The sequence below is a fragment of the Zingiber officinale genome, chromosome 4A (genome assembly GCF_018446385.1).
Source record: "Zingiber officinale cultivar Zhangliang chromosome 4A, Zo_v1.1, whole genome shotgun sequence".
Classification (NCBI taxonomy): Eukaryota; Viridiplantae; Streptophyta; class Magnoliopsida; order Zingiberales; family Zingiberaceae; genus Zingiber; species Zingiber officinale.
This window is the reverse complement of record NC_055992.1, coordinates 68118050-68132463: the sequence shown is the minus strand read 5'-3', so window position 1 is coordinate 68132463 and position 14414 is coordinate 68118050. Positions and strand designations below refer to the sequence as shown.

Here is a 14414-nt window from a genome sequence, read left to right as displayed (position 1 = left end):
CTCTTAAGACGATCCCTTGAACCCCTGGAGTAGCCGGAGCAAAAATCCCAATAAACTCATATATAGATCTCACCTGGTCCAACAAAAGTTGCCTCCAAAAAGGAGGATCCACGACCATGGCCTTAGCAACAAAAAGTGGCAAGGAAGAAAAGGAACTGAGAGGGGTTGTGGGTGAAGAGAAGGTTGTAGCCCTATTTAAAGAAGAAAAAGGCTCACAGGATTGCTATACTTAATTTATTAAATCTGTGAGGTCATTTCAAAATCTGGAGCAGAGTCACGGGTAGGAAAAGACAAGACCATACTTATGTCTAGTCAATCGTCTACACCTCCTTCGACTAGACTTAAGGGGAAGGCTAGTGATATGGGTTAGGTTTTATGGGTTTCCAGATAAGGAAAGAAAAGGAAGAAAGAATCAAAGAAGGTAAGCCAATATCGGTCGATACATGTCTGCCGAATGAAGGTGGGCCAATATCGGTCGATACATGCCGGCCGTACGAAGGTAAGCCAATATCGGTCGGGACATACCTTCGGAGCAAAGATAGACCAATATCGGTCGATACATGCCTGCCGTATGAAGGTAAGCCAATATCGGTCGGGACATACCTTCAGAGCAAAGATAGACCAATATCGGTCGATACATGCCTGCCGTATGAAGGTAAGCCAATATCGGTCGATACATGCCTGCCGTATGAAAGTAAGCCAATATCGGTCGGGACATACCTTCAGAGCAAAGATAGGCCAATATCGGTCAAGAGGGTTCTTTCGAGCAAAGAACCCACACAGTTCCTTCAATAAATACCTTAGAAACATGTTGAATAAAATATTATTTTTTGGACAAGACAAAAGTCGCAGGAAGAAGAGTCATGCATGAATATATCGAATAAAATAATTCATGATAGAGAATATATATTTTGGCGGGAAATATGCTTTCAGATTGTCTTGTAGGTGCTAAACGACAACGAAGGTACATCTGGGGTACAAAAAAGATTCCTTAAAAATCATTTTCCCCAAGTACGCAGCTGATGTCATAACGAACTCTAACAAACCGGGGTCCACTTCATGACTGCGGAGGTTATATGAAGTGGTATAAAAGGGGGAATCCTCTCCGTTGGCTAGGTAAGTTCACATCATTGTGTACTTTCACAACCCTAATTTTCTGGCTACAGTTCATCTTCTTTCTTCTTCCTTCCTTGACATCAAGAGAGATCACTAACTTGAGCGTCGGAGGGCCTAGCCAGGGATTCCCACCCCGGACTTAGGTCACTGACGATAGCGTTGGTTGGTCTCTTGTGCGCAGGGAGCCTCGGGAGCTTGGGAGTTCGACTTTCTCCTATCTGGACGGGGATTTCTTCCTACTTATCAGATTTCCTTCGGTGACTCTGGTTTTCTTCCGATCCGCTTTGGGTTTCTCGGGTCGAGGTTCTACCGGTATTATTCTTCATCAGTACGGTGGGTTTCCTTCTTCCGGATCTCCTTCACGGTCAGCTTCTCAGACAGGATCAATCGCCCTAAGGGATTTGATAAGGATGTCGTCCACATAAACCTCCATATTTCGCCCAATCTACTTTCGGAACACTTTGTTCATAAGTCGTTGATAGGTAGCACCTGCATTCTTTAGTCCGAACGACATAACATTATAACAGTAAGTGCCTTCAATGGTTGTACAACTAACCTTCTCCTGGTCGTCCTTGGTGAGCGGTACTTAATGGTATCCCTGATAAGCGTCCAACATGCAAATTAACTGACAGCCAGAAGTTGAATCTACTATTTGGTCAATTCTCAGCCAGGGGTAGTAATCCTTGGGGCATGCTTTGTTGAGGTCCCGAAAGTCGATGCAGATCCTCCATTTGTTTTCCGCCTTGGACACCAGGACCACGTTGGCTAACCAGCTCCGGAACTGCACTTCTCGGATGTAGCCGACCTCCAATAGCTTGTCTACTTCTGTATGGATGATCTTATTCTGGTCTGCCCCAAAATCTCTCTTTCTCTGCTTGACCGACCGGGCTTCAGGGAAGACATGAAGTACATGCTCCATGACCGTGGGAGAGACGCTTGTGATCTCCTTGGGTTCCCAAGTGAAAACATCATTGTTACGCGTTAAACATGCAACAAGCTCTTCTTTAAGTCCCAGAGGTAGGTCAACAGCTACTTGGTTAGTGGCTTCTGGTCGGCTTGGTTGAATTTATACCTCTTCCTTCTTTTTATAGACTAGGGCAGGTGGTGCTTCCCAGATGGTGTTAACTTCCATCCATTGCATCTTCCGAGCGAACTGGCTTCAGTTTTCATTATATCAACATGGCACTTGCGTGCCACTGGTTGATCTCCTTTGACTTCCCCGACTTTATCATCTACGGAGAATTTTATTTTATGGTAGAAGGCTGAGACTATTGGCCGAAATTCATTTAGGGTCGGTTGGCCCAAAATGACGTTGTAGGCTGGTGCGTCTACGACTATGAAGGTCGATCAGCGTATCCTCATTAGGGGTTCTCCCCTAAGGATATGACTAACTTTATTTGGCCGAGCGACTGGACCTCATTGCCTATGAACCTATACAAAGGAGTCACCATGGGTTGAAGTTCGCTCGGGTCTATTTCCAGCTACTCAAATGCTTATTTGAAGATGATTTTGACTGAGCTGCCGGTGTCAACAAAAGTATAGTAAATGTTATAATTGTCTATAACAACTTTAATTATTAAACATCATCATGGGGTATTTCCACCTCTCCAAATCTTTAGGCCCGAAGTTGATTTCAGGCCCGGCTACTTACTCTGTACTATAGCCGATCGCGTGGATTTTCAATCGGCAAGCATGTGATTTTCTTGTTTAGTTGAAGTCTCAATCGGTGGGTCCCTTGGCTATCATGCTGATATTGTCCCAGGTGGCATTATTGCGATTCTCTTTTGCCTTGTCAGGGGCTCTTGTTGAACTCGAGTCGGAGTCGGTGCCCAGTATAGTGGTGGTGGGGGTGTTCTTTGGCGCTGCTCGACCTCTCGCTGGTCTCTTCTGGGTGAATCGCTCGGCCGGTGATAAGGGCGATGGTTAGGTGACGGAGTGCGTCGGTGGAATCTTTGATTGTTAGTCTGACTATTTGCCAGATTATAGCAATCTTGGGTGTCATGAGTGGCTAACCGGTGATATGCGCATCACCGCCGCGAGGTTCCCCAAGGGGGCTCGAGATACCTTTCTCGCTCGGCCTCAACATGTTGCACAGCCTAGGGTGGTCATGGTTCTTGACGATGAAGGTGAAGACCCATTCGTGGTTCTCTATGTGGCGGAGCGGGTAATGCTTGGCGCTCAGGCGCTAGAACTGCATTTGGTGTGGTGACTTCCTTCTTTTGGGCGGTCTGCGCCTTCTTGATATTAATAAACTCGGTCGCACGGTCAAGTAAGTGGTCGAAGTTCCTTGGAGGTCTTTTGATTAAGGAGCGAAATATAAGGCCTTGGGAGAAGGCACACCAGAATTTCAGTGGTGGCTGTGGGGACATCCATGGCCACTTGATGACCCCTGTTTGAGAAAGAAAAGGCTAGAGGGTCTTCTGGTAGCGCTGACTTATGGCGAAATGATAAAGGAAAATCTTACGGAAATCCTTGAAACAGTGAATGGAGTCTGTCGACAATCGCTTGAATCATTTTTGTGCCGAGTCAGTGAGTGTGGTAAGGAACACACGACACTTTACACCGTCCGTATATTGATGCAGGAGGGTGACATTCTCAAATTTGAGGAGGTGATCTTCAGGGTCACTTGACCCTGAGTATTCACCTATCGTCAGGAGCTGATAATGTTTTGGTAGCTTATCTTCTATGTAGGGATCTTATAAATAAAACAACACGTAACGCAACAAAAAAAGGATCCGTCCAGAGATCCTTACGAATATTGTATACTACGTTTTCCTATTCTATCAGGTAGAATAGTTACCTTTGTTGCGTGAATTGGTACTTCCGACAACAACTTTGATTCGGATGCAGATCTTAGCGTGATCAGCACGTCCGCGCCTCTACAGTATCCACACGAACACATTCTCTGTCTGTCTCACAAACTCATGACTTGGGAAGAAATAATTTTTGTTGTGCTAGTAACTACACAAGGTTATTTTTGGCCAAGAGAAGAAGAGGAAGAAGAGTAAAAACCAAGAAGATCCCATCACCCAAAAGGTTAGTTCACAAAAGGGTTACTTTACTAAAAGAGTTACTTCACCAAAAGGTTACTTTACCAAAAAGGTTACTTCACCAAAAATGTTACTTCACCTAAAGGTTACTTTTACAAATGACTTTTATACTCATCCAATGAATACCAAAAGTGTGCCTCTTGATCTTCCTTTTGATTAATGATGTATTAACCTCTATTAAAATTCATTAATCTTAATGGGTTGGATTTAGTATATTGGATTAACCATTAACCTAATAAACCAATGAATCTAACCCATTACTTAATCAGTCTAATTCGAATTCATTCGAGTCTAATTCAATGCGTATAATTCGGATTAGACTTAATCCTATAATCCATCTCCAAATAAACATATTCTTTGTATGTGACCCAATAGACTCTCGTAACGTTGGCAATGTATCTAAAATTATTTTAGATACATAAGCAATGAGTGACATCTAGCAATGCATCGTTACTAGTCAAGTGATGAAAATGTCGAGATCTGACCTAACATTTTCGTGTCTATTGTCTTTTATGACTCAATCATTCTATCCTTGATATCTAGATTGATCAATGAGGCATAGACTGTGTCATCCTCTTATCAATCTTCGTGTTTCTTCATCTCTAAGTAGACACGCTCAATCAAATAAGCTCAATATCGCATATTGACTCATTTGAGCATGACCATGCATTTTTGTCCTATTAATTAAGGGGCTCACACATATCGTTTCCGTCATATAGAAGGGATAGATCTCATCTACATCACTCACATCCTTTCGCATAACGTATTGTATACCCAGTGATCGCCTTTATAGTCTACTTTGTTACATGTGACGTTTGTCGATAACAAAGTATATAACTCCTTATGTAGGGAATTGTAGTGACTTCAGGTCTAAGGACTATTCATACTAATAGTCACTATGAGAATGCTTATGACACTCATATAACGATCCATGAAACATTTTTATGGCGGGTTATTCAGTACATAATCTCTAATATATATCTATGTGTCAACCTAATATCTCATATCCATGACTTGTGAGATTAAGTCATCCGTTGACTTACATGTTAGTCTCAACACATTAATATTGTCCTTGTATGTTAATGCTTGACTAGTAATAGTTTAGAGTAGCGTTCTATATATCTACAATATCACATAATTAATTCAACCAATTAATATGTTGTAGAATAGAACCTACTATCTTAGTACATTATTATACTTATTCATTCGGCACTAAACTAAAGTAAATATAATAACCAATTTTGCCTTTATTAATTAATGAAATATGATACAAAATTGCCTTTATCAATCATCTCATAATTGGTACTAGGGTTAATACTAACATTCTAGCACTCCTGAGAGAACGAGGTACTAATCTACTCGGGAGAGCTGCAAGTTGCGAGGGCTTTTCCTTTCCGCCCGTCTCGGACAGGTGCTTCTCTAGAAGATTCTTGGTGTAGTCCTTGGCCTATGTACTCGGGCGACGTACGAAAGAGCGCTTGATGACGTGGGATAGGTGAATGAGGCGCGAGAGGTAGGTAGATGGGCGGGGCCTTCCTCCCGAGCCCCTCTTTCCCTTTGATGGGTTGTTGTCGATGCTACAGGATTAGGTGGCAAATTACCACTGGTAGTTGCTTATTGTTGCTGCTACGCTAGTTTTTGTGCTCGGCCGTTGATAAGCATCTCTAGCTCTTCTTGCGTTAAAGTGACGGTGGTGAGTCGTCCAACTTCTTCCATCTTTGATCTTTAGATTCAGGCGAAAGTTCCCACAGACGGTTCCAAATTTAATCATGTCTGAAAACTACAGAGATGACGCTTGGCACGGTGGCTTGGTTGTTGACTGAGAGAAGACTTTTCACTCCATTGAGAGGCTTCCTTTTGATCCTGCGCACACTCAGACGAGCAAACAAAACATAAGTATCCAAAAACTAAGGGGGAGTACCTGGCGAAGGCCCTCCGACGTTCAAGTTAGTACAATTCTGGTCGAGTGAATGAAGAACAGTAAAGAACGTACGCACGAGAGTAAGTTTTAGATGTTCAGAGAATGTACCTTGCCAACAGAGAGGACCCCTTATGTATCACCTCTCATAACCTCTGTAATCATGAGGTGGCTAAGAATGTTAGAGGTTGTTGGGTAATGAAACGTGTACAACCTAGGCAATGTGCAATAATTCTTCGAGGAATCTTTCATTTACCCATATATATATCTCTTTTGTTGTTTATAACTTATGCTATTGTTAAGGCTATTGAAGGAATATGGTGTTATAAGTGGTCGGCTGATGAGAAATAAATAATCCTTGAACAAGGTTCTAGCAGAATATTCTTTGACATGTGGTTGTTATTCTAACATGTTGTTAGGATTCGCTGCTCTTGTTGTCGGCTAAGTATATCTTGGCCGGCCCATAAGGCCGATCGTCGTTATACTTGTCCTTGCATTGAGCTGCTTTGTTATGTATTGTGCTGAGTATATCTTGGCCGGCCCATAAGGTCGGCCATCTTTATGCCTGTCTTTGCATTAAGCTACTCAGTTATGTTTTGCATAATATTACCGATCCGTTCGGAAAATAATATGATGCATTGGGCATACTGGAAATCTATTCAAAAAACCATATGACGAATTGTGTGTGCTGGAAATCCATTTGGGAATCAATATGAAACTAAGTGCCTTATGCTCGGTCGGCCTTTTATCTGGCCGAGTATGCATAAAGAGATTTGTGAGAATAAGTGCCTTAATCCCGGCCAGGCTTTTATCTGGCAGGGCATGCAAAGATATTTATGAACCTCGGGGAGGATGACACTTATTCTGACCATACATATTATTGGTCGATTGTGAGGTGGGTTAGACATTCCGGCCGACCTATAATGCTAGCCGTCTTTAAACCTGGTCGGCTATTGAATGACTAGACATGTTATTTTTTCAGTTCAAGAGTAAAGCACCAAACCTCTTATGTTCGACCGGCTTAAAATCCGATCAGCTTTCTCCCGCCCGACTTGTAATCCTGTCGGACTAGACCTAAGAGCCTTAACGTTAGGCGAACAACGAAGCTAGGTGGGGAATGCTCTCTTCCCTTAGCTTTGACTGTCATGTCACCTTGACTTTGACTGTCACATCCCCTTGCCTTGACCGCCACGTCATCTTTTGGGTTCGCTCGTTACAACCCGTATCAATAACTATGTTGGGATATCCTCTTATAGAACCAATGAAGTTAAGCTACAACAACTAAACTTCTTTGCACAACCTCTAACCTAGTGTTTAATGAGAGAACAAAGATCATCAAGATTGATTGCTACTTCATCGGAGAGAGTGAGGTCTAATGAAATTGTCACCTCATTTGTTAGCCCCAATAATCAACTAAGAAACTTCTTGACTAAACTCTTAGGAACTTCCATATTGGGGATGTTGTTAACAAGCTGAATATCTCTAATATATTTGAATCAACCTGAGGCTGAATATTATGACTCTAATTTATAAATACTAGTAATATCAATACCTATTTTGGAATATTTTCATGGTTTAATTATATGCATGGGTTAATCTCTACCTATGGTGATAACTATAAGGGATGAAGCCTAATAGCATAGGAGGATCCATATAACCAACCCTACTTACTGGAATAAAAGCTTGATGGTTGTTGTCAAAAGAACTCTACCTACAGTGAGAACTATTGCAATTTTATCAGTGGAGAGGTGTCTGTCTGATGGTAACAAATATATTTTGTTTACTTTTATTGGGACATTAACTTCTTTTGACATTGTCATTTGATATTGGGTTGGAACAGGCTTGCTGGAGCTGCTATTGTTGCCCCTGTTTCCAATTATTGGTGGCGTGGTTTTCCTTCTAATTTATCTAAGGAAGCTTATAATCTGCAGTTCCTGCAAGATAAATGGGCAGTTGGAGTAGCTCATTATGCTCCTTGGTTGACATACTGGTGGAACTCAGAAATTGTTTCCTGGTTGAAGTGTTATATATAAACGTGCTGATGGTTTTTCATCTGCAGACCTCAAGGTCTTCCCAAAGCTTGCGCTCAGAGAGCAATATGCGGTAAGACAGTCTTGCATCTGTCCTTTTGCCTGTATAGCTATTAGCACTAGCTACTTCTCATTTATGAATTGCTAGTGAAATTGCAAATATTAATTTATTGGTTTCAGCTTTTGGTATTGATTACTACGTTTGAATATTATATCTGAGTTCTATTGAGAAAATTATCACTTTTGCACAAGTCGTTAAATCTGAATATTACAAAATCAAAGATAATTGTGCACAAATGTGAATCTGGTTGATTCAACATGTTAGAAAATAAAAGAAAACAGCATCCTATAGTTTGGAGGGGGAGAATTTGTTTATATTGACAGTAGTTCTTGTACTTGCAAATATCTTTTCTCAAAGTCGTTATCATTTACATTTCCCTATTAAATTAGCAAATTTCAGCTGAAAATGAATACTTGTTTCTGATTGTGTTTCACTAAACTGTCTTTGTTAATGTGTTTCTTTATTTTATGTAGAGAAAGCAATCAACATGAAGATGTGTTTGTCACCTATACGTTCAATACCAATTAAATCATTTTTACATAGAGAAACCAATGCTATGCCAATTTTTTTATTTGCCATGGTGCCATAGAAATTTGGAGTTTTTTTTTTTTTTTTTTGAAAAACCTAACAAGTAGTCATAATGAGGCAATACTTCTCTGATTTAACTTTATGCCTGCGAATTTTAGGCACAAGTAAGGCAACAAGGAGAATACCTGTCGCTTCATCGTGACATGATCATTGGGTTCGGTAACTGGGAGTTCAGTCCGTTAGAACTTGACAACCCATTTCCCAACAATGAAGGATCCGTTCATCTGTGGCATGGCACAGAGGATACCATTGTGCCATTCAGCCTTTCACGTTATATCAGCCAAAAGCTATCGTGGATTCAGTTTCATGAAGTTCCAGATGCAGGCCACATGTTTCCGTTGGCGGATGGCATGAGTGATGTTATTGTAGAGGCGCTTTTACTGGGAAAAAAGTAACAACTTCTATCACCTTTATTTTCCCATCTCTAGACTCGATTAGTTTATTTTCATGTTTAATGCCCAACATGCAACTTGGTCAATGGTTCAATTTGTCCTCCAATTTGCAACTCGTATTGGTTCTTAGGGTGTTGAATGGGGATTTTAATGGAAACTCTTTCGTATGTAATTTTAATTGAAAATTGGAGGCTTCGGTTGGCTTGGACAGGAGGTTGCTAAGGCTTTTCTTATTTTTTTTCTCCGCTTCTAGCTTTTTTTAGTTGGATCTAGTCATTTGGATTGGTTCGGGGTCTCATAAAAATTTCTGATCAACCACGAGAAATCTAAAAGTACTTGCAATGTGTGATTCAACAATCCAACATTTTAAATATGTCATCCCGTTAATGTAGTGTAGTTGAAAATCGAATCATATTTAAGAGATTGTATCAGTGTACTGTTGAGTCATATTTAAGAGATTGTATGCCATAACCTGGGGTGCCTCTCGCTATCTCGCACGGAGCCATGGTTGCTTCGGGCTTCTTATATATAAAAAAAATCCAACATGACGTGAACAATTAGAATGTATGGGTGGCTTTGGAGCTTGATTTCAGAGCATTTTGACATTAAGTTTTAAAAAAATATATCAAAGGAGCATTTTAATAATTTTGACTTGGGTGTACCAAGTCAATTGACTGAAGTTTACCGTAGACGATAATGGTTGAATTTGGATGATAAGAAGTGAGTCCATTTGGTTGAACTTTTGGGATATTCTAATTTGAAGGGTGTTTGTTAAATTTTGATGAGTGCAAAGTTGATTGGCTCATCCCTATACGATCTTCACATCAATATAATTGGGAAATAGACATTTAAATATGGAGACATTGATTTTACGGTAAATTATTGAAGTTGCTGAATATTCAAATCATATAGATAAGTTTTAAAATTACTAAATTACATACACAATTCTATTTTTGCCAAATACTCAATAATGCTAAAAAAATAAATCACTAAAGATATGAACATATGTTCACAAAGATATTAAATTTTAACATGTTAATGTCGTGCTATCAGAAACAAACAAATAAAAAAAATGACATGATGTTAAGGAAAAGCTAAAACTAAGTAAACAAAATACTAAGCTAACCAAACTCTTCGACTTATGAAGGTGGATAGAAATCACCTAGAGATAAATGTTCGCTCTTCAATGCACAAAGGGGCTATGGTCATGGTGCCTGCCATGGATAGGCCGTGTTTGATGTTGTCTCCATAAAATTTCCAACTTTTCACTCTCATATGAACGACGGTTGTGGTGGCTACCACAAACACATTGTGGTTGTTCTCGGTTCCTTCGAAAAATTAGGCCTTATACTCTTGAGCGTCTTGAACATACCAAAAAATTAAATCAAAACATCAAATTTCAAAACAATAAAAAATTGAAAAATTAAAATACAAAATAGGTTACGTCCCAAGAAACGTCTATTTTAGATCATAAGCTTAACCCCTGTTAGTCTCAATATGGAGCGCATGGATTGAGGAAGTTGTGCCTTCTTCCTCTATTAATAGGCCTTGATCAAATACACTTAACTTTGAATGATTGTCATATTTCTTAAACTTTGTTCGTGCGAGAACAAGGTACGTACTACTTTTGCCGTCACAATCTCTTGGTCCTTCATCGAATATGTTCAACTTCAAAGGGTTATCTGGGAGTCCATGTGATTCTGCTGCATACTTAATTTAGATCCTAAAGTTTGTGCTTGTGTCGGTGAAGACCCGTGAAGTAACAGGTTGTGCTTAACACGAATCATTATGGTTCATATCAAACATGATTCGACACATCACTTAAATAGGCTAATTAAGTTGCGTTGTGTTTGATCTAATTGGTCCAGTTTTGCTACTCAAAATAGCTTTAGATTGTACTGACTAACGTTTTAATGAATTAAAAATTCATGAGCAAATTTAATATTTGATTTGGTAACTAAATGAATATGTTTGAATAATTTATTAAATTAAATAAATGATCATAAGTATTTATATGGTATAAAGGTGATTTGCTTGTCTCTAGTGTCCCTGCTAATCCGTTCCTAGGTCAACATGGAGGAGATAAATCATGGGTGACTACTAATCATTAGTGTAAGTGGCCAAGGCATGGGGGAGGGTATGCTCGGACGCGCCGAGTTTCGACCCCAAGACCTCGTGCCTCAACTACCGCACCGCCTCAAGAGGATTATGACCATAAGTATTTATGTTTAGTTCGTTAATATTTGCGAACAAAAATTATGAACTATTTACAAATCATGTTCATGAATAATGATCAAGAATAAAACTTGTGAATGATGTTTATTAATATAATTTTTATCAAATTTATAAATAAATAAAAAAAACATCTCAAAGAGTCGGAATTTGATTTCGGAGCATAACCAATGAATATGGTTATGAAGATGATCTATCTTTAGAAGTTGCCAATCTAGTCAAGAGGATGATTCGAAGAAATAGGTTCTCTAAGTTCATAAAAAGGGAGTTCTCAAGAAAAGATCAGGCCACTTCCTGGTGTTTCAAATGCAATAAGAAAGGAGACTTCAAATCAGAGTGTCCACTTCTAAAGGATAAAGAAAAGGAAGCTGACAACAACAAGAAGAAGAAGACACTTAAAAAGACTTGGGATGAGTCCTCTTTAAAATCTGACTCAAATTTAGATCAAGTCAACCTACTATCTTTGATGGCAACAGAAGAAATGTCCAAGTTTAAATCCAAATCAGAGTTTGAGTCTGTCTTTGAGTTAAGTCAAATCAACAATTCAGACGAGTTAACTGATGAGGCAACAAAACTAATCACTGAAAAGACTTTACTATTTCTTACTTAACTGGGACTTTAGCGAAGTACAAGTCTCAAGTCAAGTCTTTACTTAAGTAGGTTAAATACCTTAGGAAAAGACCAATTTTGACTTAACAATTAGGATTTTTCAAACTGGAACCTTAACTCAAGTGTTAAAGTTTGAGGAAGTGAATTCTAACTTAAAAAATCATTGTTGAGTTAAAATCAATGTTGAGCAAATTCACATATGGATCCAAGTATTTAGACATGATGTTTAGATCTCAACGAGCCGCATACAATGAAACTGGACTTGGGTTTAACTCATGTCATAGCAACATTTCTTATCATCTTTGTTGAATATAAACAAGAATGTTAAACGTAAGTTATCATGGGTTCTTAAATCTTGTTTGATTAATCAAATAGAAAATAACACATTTTGGATTCCTAAACAAGACATTCACTATGTTAACTTACATTATTCTAACTCTAGTTTATACGCATGCTGAAAATTAAAGTCAATTGTTGATCGAAATAAATCTCCCACTTAGTGGGAGTTCAAAACAATTGCATGTTTATTAAGACTAGGTTGAAAATTTGTATCAAACTAACTTCCTTGCTAAAAATTATGTTTAGTTACTAATTTTCTTAAAGTCAATTTTTTTTCCTTTCCTTTTATGCAAACATGGACTTAGCCTTGCTCTTTCTATATACTGCATGCACCTATAGATTTAGATAGCCAACTCATCTCATAAACACTCCACGTATATCGACATGAGATACTTAGGTCCAAGCCTTGATTTTAAATACTTATGTTAGTGCATCTGGATGAATCGGGGCTAAAAACTCTAAATGGATCAAGTTAAGTTCCAATGTTGGTTGCTAATATTTCATAAATATTCAGTTGAAAATTCTTACTAGATTTGACCAACTATTTGAAAGCTTCTATCTTATGATAGGCAAGCTGGAAACAAAAAGTTAAACCTTAAAAAATATTTTCAAACTTTATTTTCTCTATAAAAATATTTCAAAAATATCTTTTTTTTTAGTGTTTCCGTAATCTGATTGAACTTAATTGATTAAAACCTTAAGTTAGGATAATTTTTATTTAATTAGATTTAAGTTATGCAGTCAACCCTTGACCTTCCATTTGCCCAAAGACATTTTAGGCGCTTAGATCCTGATCCTGAAAGACGGCAAACTCGTTTGATTTGGTAGGTGAAACACCAAACTGGGGTCGACCAGACCACGTCCGATTGCTTAGGTTCAAACAGTACAAGAATTAATGATCTTTAATTCGACAGTGAAAACTGTGCTATCGGCTGCTTGGTAGTTGACTAAGGTTGCTTGACTGACCAGTTACGGGTGATCTTGATTAGACATTCCCAATCAACCTTAGCTCTGTGCGATCGACCAAAGCTACAGTCACCCTTCATGCCTTCCACTCTCTAAACCTCCTCTAAAATTGATTTGAGTCGTGACTAAGTCGTTTCCGACCAAAAGTTTTGAGTCCTTAGCCTCTTTTTGGATACGATGCCTAGGTAACTACTCTAACTTGATCTATTTCAAGTTATTGGTTTCATTTTAGTATTAACTGTTGGTTATTCATTTAAATATTTTTAGACCTAAGCGTAAAGCCACTGAGGCTGACACCTCCTAACAAATGAGTCTAGACCCTAGGTTTCCTTATGAGACACTTAAGATTAGGCATGCACAATATACCTTTATTCCTATGCCCACTAGGTATTTAGATAATATTATTTTTCCCTAATCATCGCATGAATTTCATTGAGATTATAACCTACTATGTGAAAGAATGTATATTAAAATTCTAACTTTTTGTATAAATATTTATTTTGAAATGATAATCACATTGTCAAATGTCTGCATTTAGTTAAATACAGTTATCCATTTAATTTATATTGTAGATAACATGGTATGTGATGTTACACAGAAGATCATGTTATCAGTTCTTTATAAATTATAAATAGAAGTTTACAACCAAGATGGATTGGGACAAACCATTGGAATGGTTGTAGTGTAATTTGGTACTAATTTATCTTGACTATAAAATTATACTAGTACACTATGTCTGAATAGAGCAAGGCCATTTGAGGTTGTTTCTTTTATACTAACTGTACAAAAGAACAAAACCTTTGTTATTATGGATATGCGTACTCTTAATCCCGATATAATAACAATCACATGTACTTAGTATTTATTTCTCTAATTTATCAAAGGATGAGATTTATTCGTTAAATCAATATGCCCGATAAGTTGGGAAATAATATTATTTATATGGTGTGTTGTTGATTGTAAAAGGAAACTGTCCTATTTATTAGGATGATGATGCCCCCTTGAGGAGCTCATAAGAATTGTCATATAAACCTTGCAGGTGGACTTAGTTCCGACATGACAATGAAATTGAGTGGTTACTCATGGAGCTAGATGTTAATTAAGTGAGTTGTC

The 14414-nt window shown here is 38.4% G+C and overlaps 1 pseudogene; it reads left to right on the top strand.

Moving 5' to 3' along the window:
• The window catches only part of LOC121969973, a 49766-nt pseudogene extending 40454 nt beyond the window's left edge, over window positions 1–9312 (top strand).
• Window positions 9313–14414: the final 5102 nt, after the last annotated feature.